The sequence below is a fragment of the Erithacus rubecula genome, assembly GCF_903797595.1.
Source record: "Erithacus rubecula genome assembly, contig: scaffold_132_arrow_ctg1, whole genome shotgun sequence".
Lineage (NCBI taxonomy): Eukaryota > Metazoa > Chordata > Aves > Passeriformes > Muscicapidae > Erithacus > Erithacus rubecula.
In genome coordinates this window covers 90,929-102,935 of record NW_027636162.1, presented here as the reverse complement: position 1 = coordinate 102,935, position 12,007 = coordinate 90,929, and the positions used below count along the sequence as shown (strand labels likewise).

Here is a 12,007-nt window from a genome sequence, read left to right as displayed (position 1 = left end):
GGATCCCAGAATGTATCCTGGGGTTAATCTAAGTGTGTGATCCATGCTGGAATCTCATGGACCTTCCTTTTCTGCTGGGAATGACTGCAGGAATGGAGCGGGGTCGGGGTGGAATTCCAGAGGGGGATTGGGGCAGAATTGACAGATTGGGATCAGGGAGGGATTCCAGATTAGAGCAGGAGTCCAGAGCAGGATGAGATTGAATTGTGGCATGGGATCAGGGCTGGTTTCTGGAGTAGGATCAGTTGGGATGGATGGATGATGGATGATGGATGGATAGATGGATGCATGTTGGATGCATGGATGGATGAATGCATGGATGATGGTTGGATGATGGATAGATGATGGATGATGCCTGGCTGGATGATGGATGGTTGGATGGATGGATGTATGATGGATGGATGGGTGGATGAAGGATGGATGGTTGGATGGATGGATAGATGGATGATGAATGGATGATGGATGAATGATGGATGATGGGAGGATGGATCATGGGTGGATGATGAATGGATGGATGGATGATAAATGGGTGGATGGTTGCATGGATGATGGATGGATGATGGATAGATGGGTGGATGGATGCATAGATGGATGGATGATGGATGGAGCAGAATTGGAGCAGGATGGATGGAGAGGGATCAGGTTGGCATTCCAGAGAGGGATTGGGCCAGGGTCTTTGGGACGAGGTTGGGTGGGATGGATGGAGCAGGACTGGGGCAAGATGGATGGAGAGGGATCACATGGTTTGAATGGAGCAGGATTAGAACAGGCTCAGGTGGGATTCTGGAGCAGCTCCTGCTTTCCATGGGCTCCAGCCAGGTCCATCCTGTGGTATGGGGACAGTGACAGGGTGACACTGTGACCCTCTCTCATCCCAGCAGGAGTCACTGCCTGAACAATCCATGGAACTGGATCTGGCCCCTTCCCTCTTCCCAGGAAACCGAGAGCTGCCAGCAGAGCTCATCCCCGCTGCTCCCACCCACCCACAGCTCCTGCTAACAGATCAATTTCCCATTCTCCAGTATTTTAAAACCAAGAACCACAAATATTCCCAATGCTTTGGTTCTGGTGAGAAATTATCCTGGTTTGAGCAATAAATCCTCCTGGGGCAAAAAAATCCAGCTTCCCTTCTCCAGTGGCCAGCAATTCCTCTCTGGAAACCAGCAATTGAAATGGGGAGCCTGGGGACAGGGATGAGGACAACTGGGAGCAGGGATGGGGACACCAAGATGGGATAGGTACAGCAGAGACAGAGATGGGAACAGCAGGAATGGGAATGGGGACACCAGGAACTGGGATAGTGACACCAGGACTGGAACTGGGACTTGCCAGCCACACCTGGCTCTACCTCCCAGGACTCATTTCCCACTCTGTGCCTCGTGTCTGAGGTGTCCCCAGGAGGGTTTGGCCACGTCGGGCTCCTGGAGGGACAGTGGGATGGGGGGAGAGGTCAGGGTGAATCAAGGGTCTGGAAGAATTAAAAGGGTTAACACTATAGCTACAAGGATAAAACCAATATATATTGATTAAGAGTTTAGAAAGAAGAATAGAACCTGAGTAGAAGGGCTAATTATTAGCAGATGGAGCTGGTTCGAGCTAAGAGAAGAAATAATTTGCTTGACTTTGTTGTGTTTGTAGAAGCAGGATGGGAGGATAAGGCATTGTAAACATGAAGAAACCATAACTGCACCTGGGCCCCAAAACGAGTCAGAAACTGGCTGGGGAGTTTGGACTGTGGCCAAGGGACCAGAGAGCCTGCAACAAGATGTGAGAGTCCGTGTGAGCCTCTCGTCTGTTTCTGCCCAATGACCCTCGCCTGAGGCCTGCGCTGGCCAGGGATGGGAGGAACGCCAAGTGACTGTTCCACAGGTGATGCCTACCAGGACTGGTTTCTCATGACAACTAGTCACGGGGCGCTGACTCAACAAAGCTCCCACAGATGGAAGAACAATGGACTGGTCAGTATGGGCTGCCCTGCGTGTGTTCATAACAACAAAGATGGTTTGGTGTGCCTTGAAACGTCCTGTTTCCACCTGTTCCTCAGGGTAACCATCTCCACATACAATAGTCCATAAATCTTCCCACCTTTTGGCCAGAAGCCACTTGCTTTGGGAAAGGACTATAAAAGTGACTTTCTCAGAGGAGACCCCTGAGATCTCCCCAGATGGCAACAGACATCTATTGGCTGGCTCCATGAGGATTCGTCTGCCCGTCTTGGTAGCTATAATCCCGACCCCCTTTCCTCTCTCTCTCTCTCTCTCTCTCTCTCTCTCTCTCTGTCCCACTATCGCATTTTGGTTGGCACTAAATAAAGTGCATTTCTGTAAATGTAAACTGGTTTTGTCCCCTGCTGTGTCTTTTGCGCTCTGAGATCCATAAAAGAACCAGCCACAACTCCCGCTCGGGTTGGGCGGATCGTGACACACCTCAACAGCACACAGCCAGCAGTATCAGATGAATCAAGATGCCATTATCCCCACCCATAAAATTTTGGCTAGAAAGTCAAAGGGTGCTCAGTAAAACCCACTCATCCTTCAACAGCCCCAGTTTGCCTGTGGGCAAGTCTGACAGACAATAGAAATTTACTGTAGGCTGTTGTGCCTTGAATGAAGTGACTCCACTGTGGGAGCTAAGACAGAGCACTGTGGATTTAATTAGCATAAGCAGCTTGATAAACAAGATGTCTTGGCAAGAGCAAACAGAGCTTTGAAGACTCCATGAAGATTGGATCAAGACTGGTGACAGGAAAGAAGAATGAATCAAGTAGAAATATTGCAAAATGTGTAAGCTTGTCTGTGTGACGTTTAACCCAACCAATGTAGTAAAAAATGACGAGCTTTCCTAAAAGTGGTATAAAAGCATATGTAGCTGAGAGTAAATTTGCATTCTGATCAGCAGTCACTAGACCCCCTCTCTCTCCCAGTTGTTGATTCTCCAGTGCTGAGCGCTGCCGTGCCGGACACGCTGGATCTCCAGGAGGAGCTGGAGCCCAAGGCAGCAAAGTGGCACCATTGACATTGCCAATGCATTTTTCTCTATTCCTTTGGCAGCAGAGTGCAGGCCTCAGTTTGCTTTCACCTTGGAGGGACGTGCAGTACACCTGGAACTGACTGCCCCAGGGGTGGAAACACAGCCCCACCATCTGCCAGGGGCTGATCCAGGCTGCACTGGAAAAGGGTAAAGCTCCAAAACATCTGCAATACATCAATATCACAATTGTGTGGAGGAACAGAGCAATAAAAGTATTTGAGAAAGGAGAGAGGATCATACAGAAAGTGCTGGAAGGAGGTTTCACCATGGAGAAGAGCAAAGTCAAGGGACCTGCCTGAGAGATCCAGTTCCTGGGAGTAGAGTGGCAAGATGGACAGAACCAGATCCCCACTGAAATGATCCATGAGATCATCACAGTCTCTCCACCAAGCAGCAAGACGGAAACACAAGCTTTCCTAGGGGCCATAGGTTTCTAGAGAATGCATTCCTGAGTGCAGCCACATTGTGAGCCCTCTCTACCTGGTCACCCTGAGAAGAACAATTCCAGCTGTGGCCCTGAACAACAACAAACCTTCACCCAGACCAAGCAGAAAATCGTTCATGCTGTGCCCTTAGCCCAGTCAGGACGGGACCAGAGGTGAGGAATGTGCTTTACTCTGCAGCCAAGAACAATGGCTTGTCCTGGAGCCTTTAGCAGAAGGTGCCTGGGGAGACTCGAGGCCGAGCACTAGAATTCTAGAGTCAAAGTTACAGAAAGTCTGAAGCAAACTACACTCACAAAAAAAAAAAAAAAAACAACAAACCAAAAAAACAACCCAACAAAATCTTTTCTGCCTATAATAAGAAAGTTCAAGCCACCTCAAAAAGAATTATCACAAAAGCACAACTCCTCTTGGCATCCTCACTCCCGGTACTGTGGTGGATGTTTAAAGAAAAGGCTCCTCTACCCACCACGCCACCCACACCACATGGAGCCCATGGATTGCTCTCATCACACAGCACAGCTGGATTAGAAAAACTAGTCACCCTGAAATTTTAAAAACACTTAAAACCGGCCACAAGATAAAAACTTTAGTCTCACTAACAAAAAGGAGCAGAAACAAGTAACCCAGGCTAAAAAGCTCCACCATACAACCAACTACCAGCACAAGAAACACGCTGTGCTCTTGTCACTGACAGTTTCTGTCTCATGGTTGAGATGAACCAGAAGTGGAAAGTGGCCGCAGGGAGCCCCACACGACGAGTCACACAAGCTACTGAAGGAGAAGGTGAATCAAGTGCACTTGCTGAACTCAAAGCCATTCAGCTGGCCCTGGACACTGCTGAAAGAGAGAACTGGCCAAAGCTCTACCCTTATACTGAATCATAAATAGTAACCAATGCTCTGTGGAGTTAGCTAGAAAGGTAAAAAAAGGCCAGCTAGCAACATAAAGGAAAACCAATTGAGGCTGCTGATGAGTGGAAAGGCATTGCCACTCAGACAAACTATCTGTAAAACTCCATCAGGTAGTCAGGCTAATAAAGAACATTAAAACAAGGAGCAAGTAGATCAAGCTGCAAAAATAGAGATGTCATAAATAAATTTAAATTAGCAACATAAGGGAGAGTTGTTCCTAGCTCAATAGGCCCATACTGCCTCAAGCCATCAAGGCAAAAATGCCACCTATAAGTAGGCACAAAACTGAAAAGTAGTTTTAACTATAAATTGCATTTCTCAAGTTATCCATAACTGTAAGACGTGCTAAAATCAAGCAAGGCAAGCAGATAAAGCCTCTCTAATATGGGGAGCAGTATTCCAAATATAAGTATAAAGAAGCCGAGGAAATGAACTACATCACACTGCCTCAAACCCCCCAAGGCAAGTGCTACGTGATCACAATTGTAGAGGCCACCACTGGATCATTAGAAACCTACCCTGTACCTCACACTACTACTCTAAACAGCGTCTTAAGCCCAAAAAAGCAAGTCCTATAAAGACACAGCACCCCTGAGAGAATCGTCAGACAACAGGATCCATTTCAAGAACAGCCTTAGAAACACCTCAGCCAAAAACCAGGATATTGAATAAATAGATCATATCCCTTATCACACACCAGCTGCCAGGAAAGTTGAACTGTACAACAGACTACTTCAAATTACCCTAAAGGCACTTGGCAGGGAAACATCCACAAATTGAGACATGAACTTAACAAAAGCCACCTAAATAGTCAACACCTGAGAGTCCATCACTCAAGCAAGTCCTGCCCAGTCTGAAGCCTTGCACACACTGGATGGGGATAAAGTCCCTGTAGGACACATAAAAGGTATTTTAAGACTGTTTAGATTAGGCCCACCTCAAGCAAAGGCAAACCAATCCGTACAATTGGTTTTGCTCACAAACCTAGTTACACTTAGTAGGTAATGCAGAAAGATAAAGAAACCCATTGAGTACCACAGAAAAACCTAATCTTAAGTGAGAATTGTGTGTAAAGTTTCACTGTGGATAAAAATATATAGCAGAGTTTAAAGAAGGTATTAATTAAGGTGGGATGTAGATGGGAATAGAGTAAGGAGTAGATGATGTGTTGAGTTGCAATGCAAGATGCAAGCAGAAGTATACATTCTATCACCATCTGCTGAAACCAGGTGGAGCAGGGCTCCTTATCTCTTCCATGACCCATCCCTCAGAACTCCTCCCCACAAGGAGTTATACCTTATGGCAGATGCCCCAGCCAAGGAGAAAAGCCAAGTATTTCCTACCTAAATAAAATCTGAAATTTGAAACATCAGAGCAACCTATCCCACTAAATTCCCAGAAGAAGACCAGGCCTATCTTCATCACCTCTAGATGCTAAAAAAGTAACTACACCCTTCTCCAAAATCGTTGCTTCAACAAAACCACATCTGTCACTCCAAGAAAACTACAGGTACCATTATTCAGACTGTAACCAACACCCTGAACAACAGGGTTACAGGTTGCATTCTGACCTTGCCAGTGTCTTGGTCTTTATATTACTATACTTTCATTTTCCTTTTCCCAGTGAAAAACTGCTATTCTAAATCCCATATCTTTGCCAGGGAGCTCCTTAACTTCCAAGTCATATTAATTTAGAGGGAGGGAGTTTACATTTTCCGTTTCAAGAGAAGCTCCAGAGCTCCTCAGCAGACACCTGTCTGTCAAACCAAGACAGTGCCCTGCTGCAGCTCCATCCCCATGGCAGGATCCGCGCTGGATGATCCCCAGGGACCCCCGGTGGGCAGAGCCCCCCTGAGCCCTGGTGCTGCTGATCCGTGTTGGGAAGACAGCTGGCTGGGGGCTCCACATCCTCCCCGTGGCCTGGATTTGCTTTGAATTTCTCTTTGTCCTTCCCAAACACCCAAAACCAGGGTAAAAATAGAGATGTGAAATAACGACCTGCTTGGGAACACGGGGGGATCTTCCAGGGGATGCGGGGGACGCTCGGTTCCAGGGATTTGAGGGGTCCTGGGAGGGACCTGGGGGTTGCTCAGGGCGTTGGGCACCCCAGTTCCAGCGGCTCTGGCTGCGCTGGGAGACAGCTGGGAGCGGAGGAGGAGCGAGAGGAAGAGGAGGAGAGGGAAGAGACGGAAGAGAAGCAGCGGGAGGAAGAGGAGGGACACAGGAAGAGCGGTAGGAAAAGGAGGAGCTATTTTGGAACCACGCGCTTCACTCCCCCGTCCGCTCAGGCCGCAGCTTCCCTCGGGTCCAGCGGCATCGCCCCCAAAATCCCGCAGGTGAGTGGGGACAGGAAGCTCGACCCAAATCCATCATGGGGGACTCCGGGAGGGTTTTATTTTTCGATTCAGGGGATGTTGGAGGAGCCCAAAGCCAAGGCGGAAATTGCCCTGGCGGGATCTTGGCGGCTCCCCCGTGGCGATGACCCGGTATCAGCGGGGAGCAGCGATATCGGTTCTGGGGATCCCCGGCAGAGCCGGGGGGGAAGGCGGGAGCCCCGGAGCGGGGAGAGCTCAGAGGGGCGATCCCGGAGCCGGGGGACCCCCGGCAGCCTGGAGGGGTGCGGGAGGTTGGTGCTGAGCGGGCTCCGGGCCCCCGAGGCTGAAAGGGGCGCTGACTTCTCCAGCTGCCCTTGGGCAGCGCCACCATCAAACCCAACGCGTTCAGCCCTTGTTTCCTCCCCCAAACCAGGATTTCCCAAAGCTTGGCTGCATTGAGGAGGAGGAGGCTGTGAGGACGAGGTCGATGGCCCGGGAGCCCCAGGCAGGTGAGGAGGAAGTCAGTGCCCCTTTCCCCCTGTGTCCTGATCCGTTTCCCAGCCCAGAATGGCCCCGGCTGCAGCACAGCCCTGGGGGGATCTCCTTGCCCTTGCCTCTGACACGGAGGCAAATCCCATCCTGTCCTTGTCCTTCCTCCCCCAGACAAGGAGCTGAGCACGGACAGCAGGGAGGACAAATCCCCACAGCACAGCCTCGGGCAAGAGGCCGTTTGCAGCGGCTCCACGGCGCAGGAATGCAACGGGGAGGAAAAGCCCCGCAGATCCCGCAGCAGGAGGGGCTGCAAACGCACAGCCCGGGGATCCCAGCAGGAAAGAGCCAGCCCGGGCCGGGGAGGCGGCCGGAGCTCGGAGCTGGGGCTGCGTGAGCAGCTTCACCATGGGGAGAAGCCCCACAAGTGCTCGGAATGTGGGAAGGGCTTCAGTGTGAAAAGCAACATCATCTGACACCGCAGAATCCACACGGGGGAACGGCCCTACGAGTGTTGGGAGTGTGGGCAGAGGTTCAGAGACAGCTCAAACATGACTGCGTGCCAGAGGAGCCACACTGGGGAGAGACCCTATGAGAGTGATAAATGCAGGAAGACATTTCAGAGCCGCCCCCTTCTCCTCCTGCACTATCGCAGTCACATGGATGAGAGGCCTTATGAGTGTCCTGACTGTGGGAAGGGATTCAAGCACAACTTTGCCCTTGTCAGGCACCGGCTTATCCACACCGGGGAGAGACCCTACGAGTGTCCTGAGTGTGGGAAGAGCTTCTCAAGGGGCTCCACCTTGATCCCACACCAACGGAGTGTCCACTGAGGGAAGCCCTGAGTGAGGGAAGAGTTTCGTGCGCTGCTCCAGCTCCATCCCCCATGGCAGGATCCGCACTGGATGATCCCCAGTGACCCCCGGTGTGCAGAGCCCCGCTGAGCCCTGGTGCTGCTGATCTGTGTAGGGAAGACACCTGGCTGGGGGCTCCACATCCTTGGCTCGTGGTAGCCTGGATTTTCTTTGCATTTCTCTTTGTCTTTCCCAAGCATCCAAAGCCAGAGTAAAAATAAACATGTTGAACAAAGGTATGGTTGGGGACTTGGAGGGATCTTCCAGAAGATGTGAAGGATGCTGGATTTGAGGAAAAGGAAGCTGGTCGCTATTTCAGAATGGGGCAGAGCAGATGTTTATGGGACAGGAGCCTTCCTGGGCTGTTAGGGACCTGCATCTTGCAAGGTGCTCTGCTCTCCTTCAGCTCCTCTCTGAGAGATGCCAATCCCAGCTCGGCACCTCAGGGCACTGGGGCCCTGCAAGTGGCACTGCCTGTTCATGGGCAGACAACTGATGTTTACCTGCAAAGGGGCACAGGTTTAATACTTGCACACTTCATAATATGCAAGCATATTTTTATTACCTGGGTCATTGGAGTATGTCCTGGTTCAGGGCAAATTTGGGAGGAAACTCCAAAAGGGACCCCCCTAGAAAGCAGATTCAAGCCCCTCCTCCTACTACTTCAGGAAAAGATTTCCTTGGAGAAAAGTGGGAAGACCCCTATTTGTTTAACAAGTGAAGTATTGACAAGCATAAAAAGGGAAAAATATTGAACAATAAAACTGCTCTGAAGAGATGGCAAATTCAGAAAGTCCTTTTTGTGGGTGCAGCTCGGCTCACTCAGTCTCTTATTAGTCCCTCTGGTGCTGGAATGCAGCGTCCCAGGCCCCAGTGGGTCACAGATGTGAGCTCCCGGTGTTCTTCTGGGTTTTCAGTCCAGAGCAGGTTTGAAGAGTTCCAAGAAAAAAAAAAAATCATAGTCCAGGGAACTTCACTGCCTCAGCTAGCTAAAAAAATACTGACTAAAAAAGAGAGGAGAGGTCCCTCTCACTGCCCGTCCATGCTGCAGACAACACAGTCAGGAGAAGGAAAGCTGAAGCTCTTATCTATATATTTTGAAAACAACTGCCTCAGACATTCCACCGCTTCTTCTTCTACCCCCACTTCACTCTCAAATCTAGTTTTAAAGGTGAAAAAGTTATTTCTGGGCTAAACAGATGGATGGGGATACAATTCAACATTATAAAGTCACCTCAGGACAAGATGTAAGTTAAATGGTGTTAAGTGTTGTTCTTTTCCTAAGTTAAGTTTAATGTAAGTTATAAGCTGAGTTAAATACTCTTAAGTGTTATTCCTCTGTTAAATTGTTATAGTCATAGGTTAAAAGTTAGGTTAAATACTGTTAAGTGCTGTTCTTTTGCTAAATTGTGAAGATCAAAGTATAAGTTAAGGTTAAGGTAAAAGTTAAGTCCTGTTAAGTTTGAACTCTATTAGGCTTTGAGGCCGCATTCCTTTTATCCTTGCCCTCACTGTCCTTTTGTCACACCCACCTGAGCACACACACACGGACAGTTCTGGGTTCATTTCTGGTTTGATTGACTGGATTTTGTTTGGTTTTGTTGTTGCTTTGTCTCCTTGGTGTGCCTGAAGTGTCCAGTCCAGGAGTAGGGTGACTCTTGCCAAGGAGTCGTGCTGTAGCTTAACATTAAATCTGGTTTTTGCTGATCCCGTGCTGGGGATTTTTTAAATGCTCTCAGCCCCTGGCTCATAACAGGGTGAAGAAGCTCTGGCCCAGGCTCTGGCCCTGGGACACGGGAACACTGCCAGGGGGTCCCTGTCCCCCTGTGCTACCCCCAGGGCCCCAGCCCCTGTCCCCATGTCAGACTCTGGGGTTGATCTCATGGAACATCCTCTAAGGGAGGCTGCGGCATGGGGGGCAGGGGGACCTGGGGGGACAGGGGAACCCACAGTGTACGAGCAGCGTTGGACTCCGCTGGGGGAACTGTGAAGGGGGGGCCGGGGCAGAGTGACACCCCCAGTGACCTTACACAGCCCTGTGATGTCACACAGCCCCAGTGATGTCACACAGCACCCTATGATGTCATACAGCACCCTATGATGTCACACAGTGCCTGTGATGTCACACAGCACCCTATGATGTCACACAGCACCCTATGATGTCACACAGTGCCTGTGATGTCACACAGCACCCTATGATGTCACACATTGTGATGTCACACACCACTGTGATGTCACACAACCCATGTGATGTCACACAGCCCTGTGATGTCACACAGCCCCTGTGATTTCATACACTCCCTGTGATATCATACAGCATGCTGTGATGTCACACTGCCCTGTGATGTCATATATCCCCTGTGATGTCACACAGCCTCTGTGATCTGTGAAGTCACAGTCATTGCTGTTATGTCACACAATCTGCCCTGGGATGTCACACGGCCATTCTGTGATGTCACATCCTGCTCCAGGATGTCATAGCCCCTCTCTGATGTCACATAGCCACCCTGTGATGGCAGAACACACTCTCTGATGCCACAGTCTTCTCTGGGACATCACACAGCTGCTCTGTAATGTCACAGCCTGCTGTCTGATATCACAGAGCCACCCTCTATGATGGCACGGTCTCCTCTGTGACCTCACTGCCCTCTCTATGGTGTCACACAACCGTCCAGTGCTGTCACAGCCCACTCAGCAATATCACAGCCTGTTCTGTGATGTCACAGCCCAATCTGTGACCTCACACAACCCACCCTGTGCTGTCACACAGCCCCTTTCTGACATCACAGCTGCTCTCTGGCTCCATGACACAGCCACAGAGGTGCTGCTGTGCCACAGCCCCCTCTGGGACATGACACAGCCCCTGCCAGTGCTGAGCACTTGTGAGCTCTGCCTGTGCCCTGCTCGTGTCCCTGCCATGCCCTGGCAGTGCCCCAGCCCTGCTGGGCTGTGCACAGGAGCTGCTCCTGGGCAGAGCTGTCTCTCTGCAGCGCTGCCCTTGCCAGGAGCTGCCTCTGTGCCAGGAGCCCGGCCCAGCTCAGCAGCACAGGCACAGCACGAGGACTTGAATCACCCTCTCGGGGCTTTGGTGCTGTTTGCATCAGACTCAGTCCCTGAGAGAGTGTGCTCAAAAAACTTCTCAAGAGCTCCAAGTGATATTGAAGCACTGAAGTTTCTCATATTTAACTAGATCCCAGTGAGGGGCAGGACTGAGAAAGTGTCCCCAGGTCCCAGTTAGAGCAGAACACTGGAGGCACTGATGGCAGGTGGGGACAAAGCAGGGAAAGGTGTCTCTGGTGCTGAGCACAGCTGGATGTGTTTCAGGAATGGAAAGGGCCAAGGCCTGAGGGCTGACCCCTGGCAAGGCAGATCCTGTCCCTCCCTCATTGCTCAGGGCTCTTCCCGAGGCACTGGGCTCTGGGGATGTGCAATGCCAACGGTAGGACCATGGGGCGGCCCCTGCCAGGCTGCTGAGCAGGGACAAGGAGGCAATGAGGCCCCAGCACAGCAAGGCTCACTTGTCCCCTGCTGGCCTCAGGCCCAGGGCCAGCAGCCATGGCCCAAGTGCTGCAGCAGTTGGCTCTGGCAGGGCCGTTCAGCTGCTGCCCATCCCTGTGCCCTGTGCAGCCCAGGCTGTCCTACGGTGTCCATGCCCTGCCCTCTGTCCCTGCAGGCTGTCGTCATCCCCCGGCTGCCCCACTTCACTGGCCCCTTCCTCTGCTGACAGCTCTGCATCCCGCCTGCCTCTGCCTGGCCACACAAAGCCTTGGGCTGCTCCAGACTCCTGGGCCATGTGCTGCACCACAGTCCTGCCCTGGCAGAGAAATTCCTTTCTCTTTGTGTCCAGTCTGGGCCTCCCCAGCTGCCCTTGGTGCCAATATTTCTTTTTCAGGCTCTTTTATGCAATAAAGAAAAGCTCCACCATCTCTGGAACCTCCCTTCAATCCCTCTCAGGCTACTCC

At 51.0% G+C, this 12,007-nt stretch overlaps 2 protein-coding genes across 2 annotated transcripts in view; both read left to right on the top strand.

Annotated features, from left to right (window-relative positions):
* LOC306815427 (class I histocompatibility antigen, F10 alpha chain-like) overlaps nucleotides 1-1,065 on the top strand; it is a 235,813-nt gene extending 234,748 nt beyond the window's left edge. The window contains exon 6 of the mRNA XM_079331989.1: nucleotides 882-1,065. The gene's annotated coding sequence lies outside the window, so the exon portion shown is untranslated. The remainder of the gene's footprint in view (nucleotides 1-881) is intronic.
* Nucleotides 1-8,184, top strand: part of LOC306815426 (uncharacterized protein) — a 135,125-nt gene extending 126,941 nt beyond the window's left edge. The window contains exon 3 of the mRNA XM_079331988.1: nucleotides 8,038-8,184. The gene's annotated coding sequence lies outside the window, so the exon portion shown is untranslated. The remainder of the gene's footprint in view (nucleotides 1-8,037) is intronic.
* The last annotated feature ends 3,823 nt before the right edge of the window (nucleotides 8,185-12,007 follow it).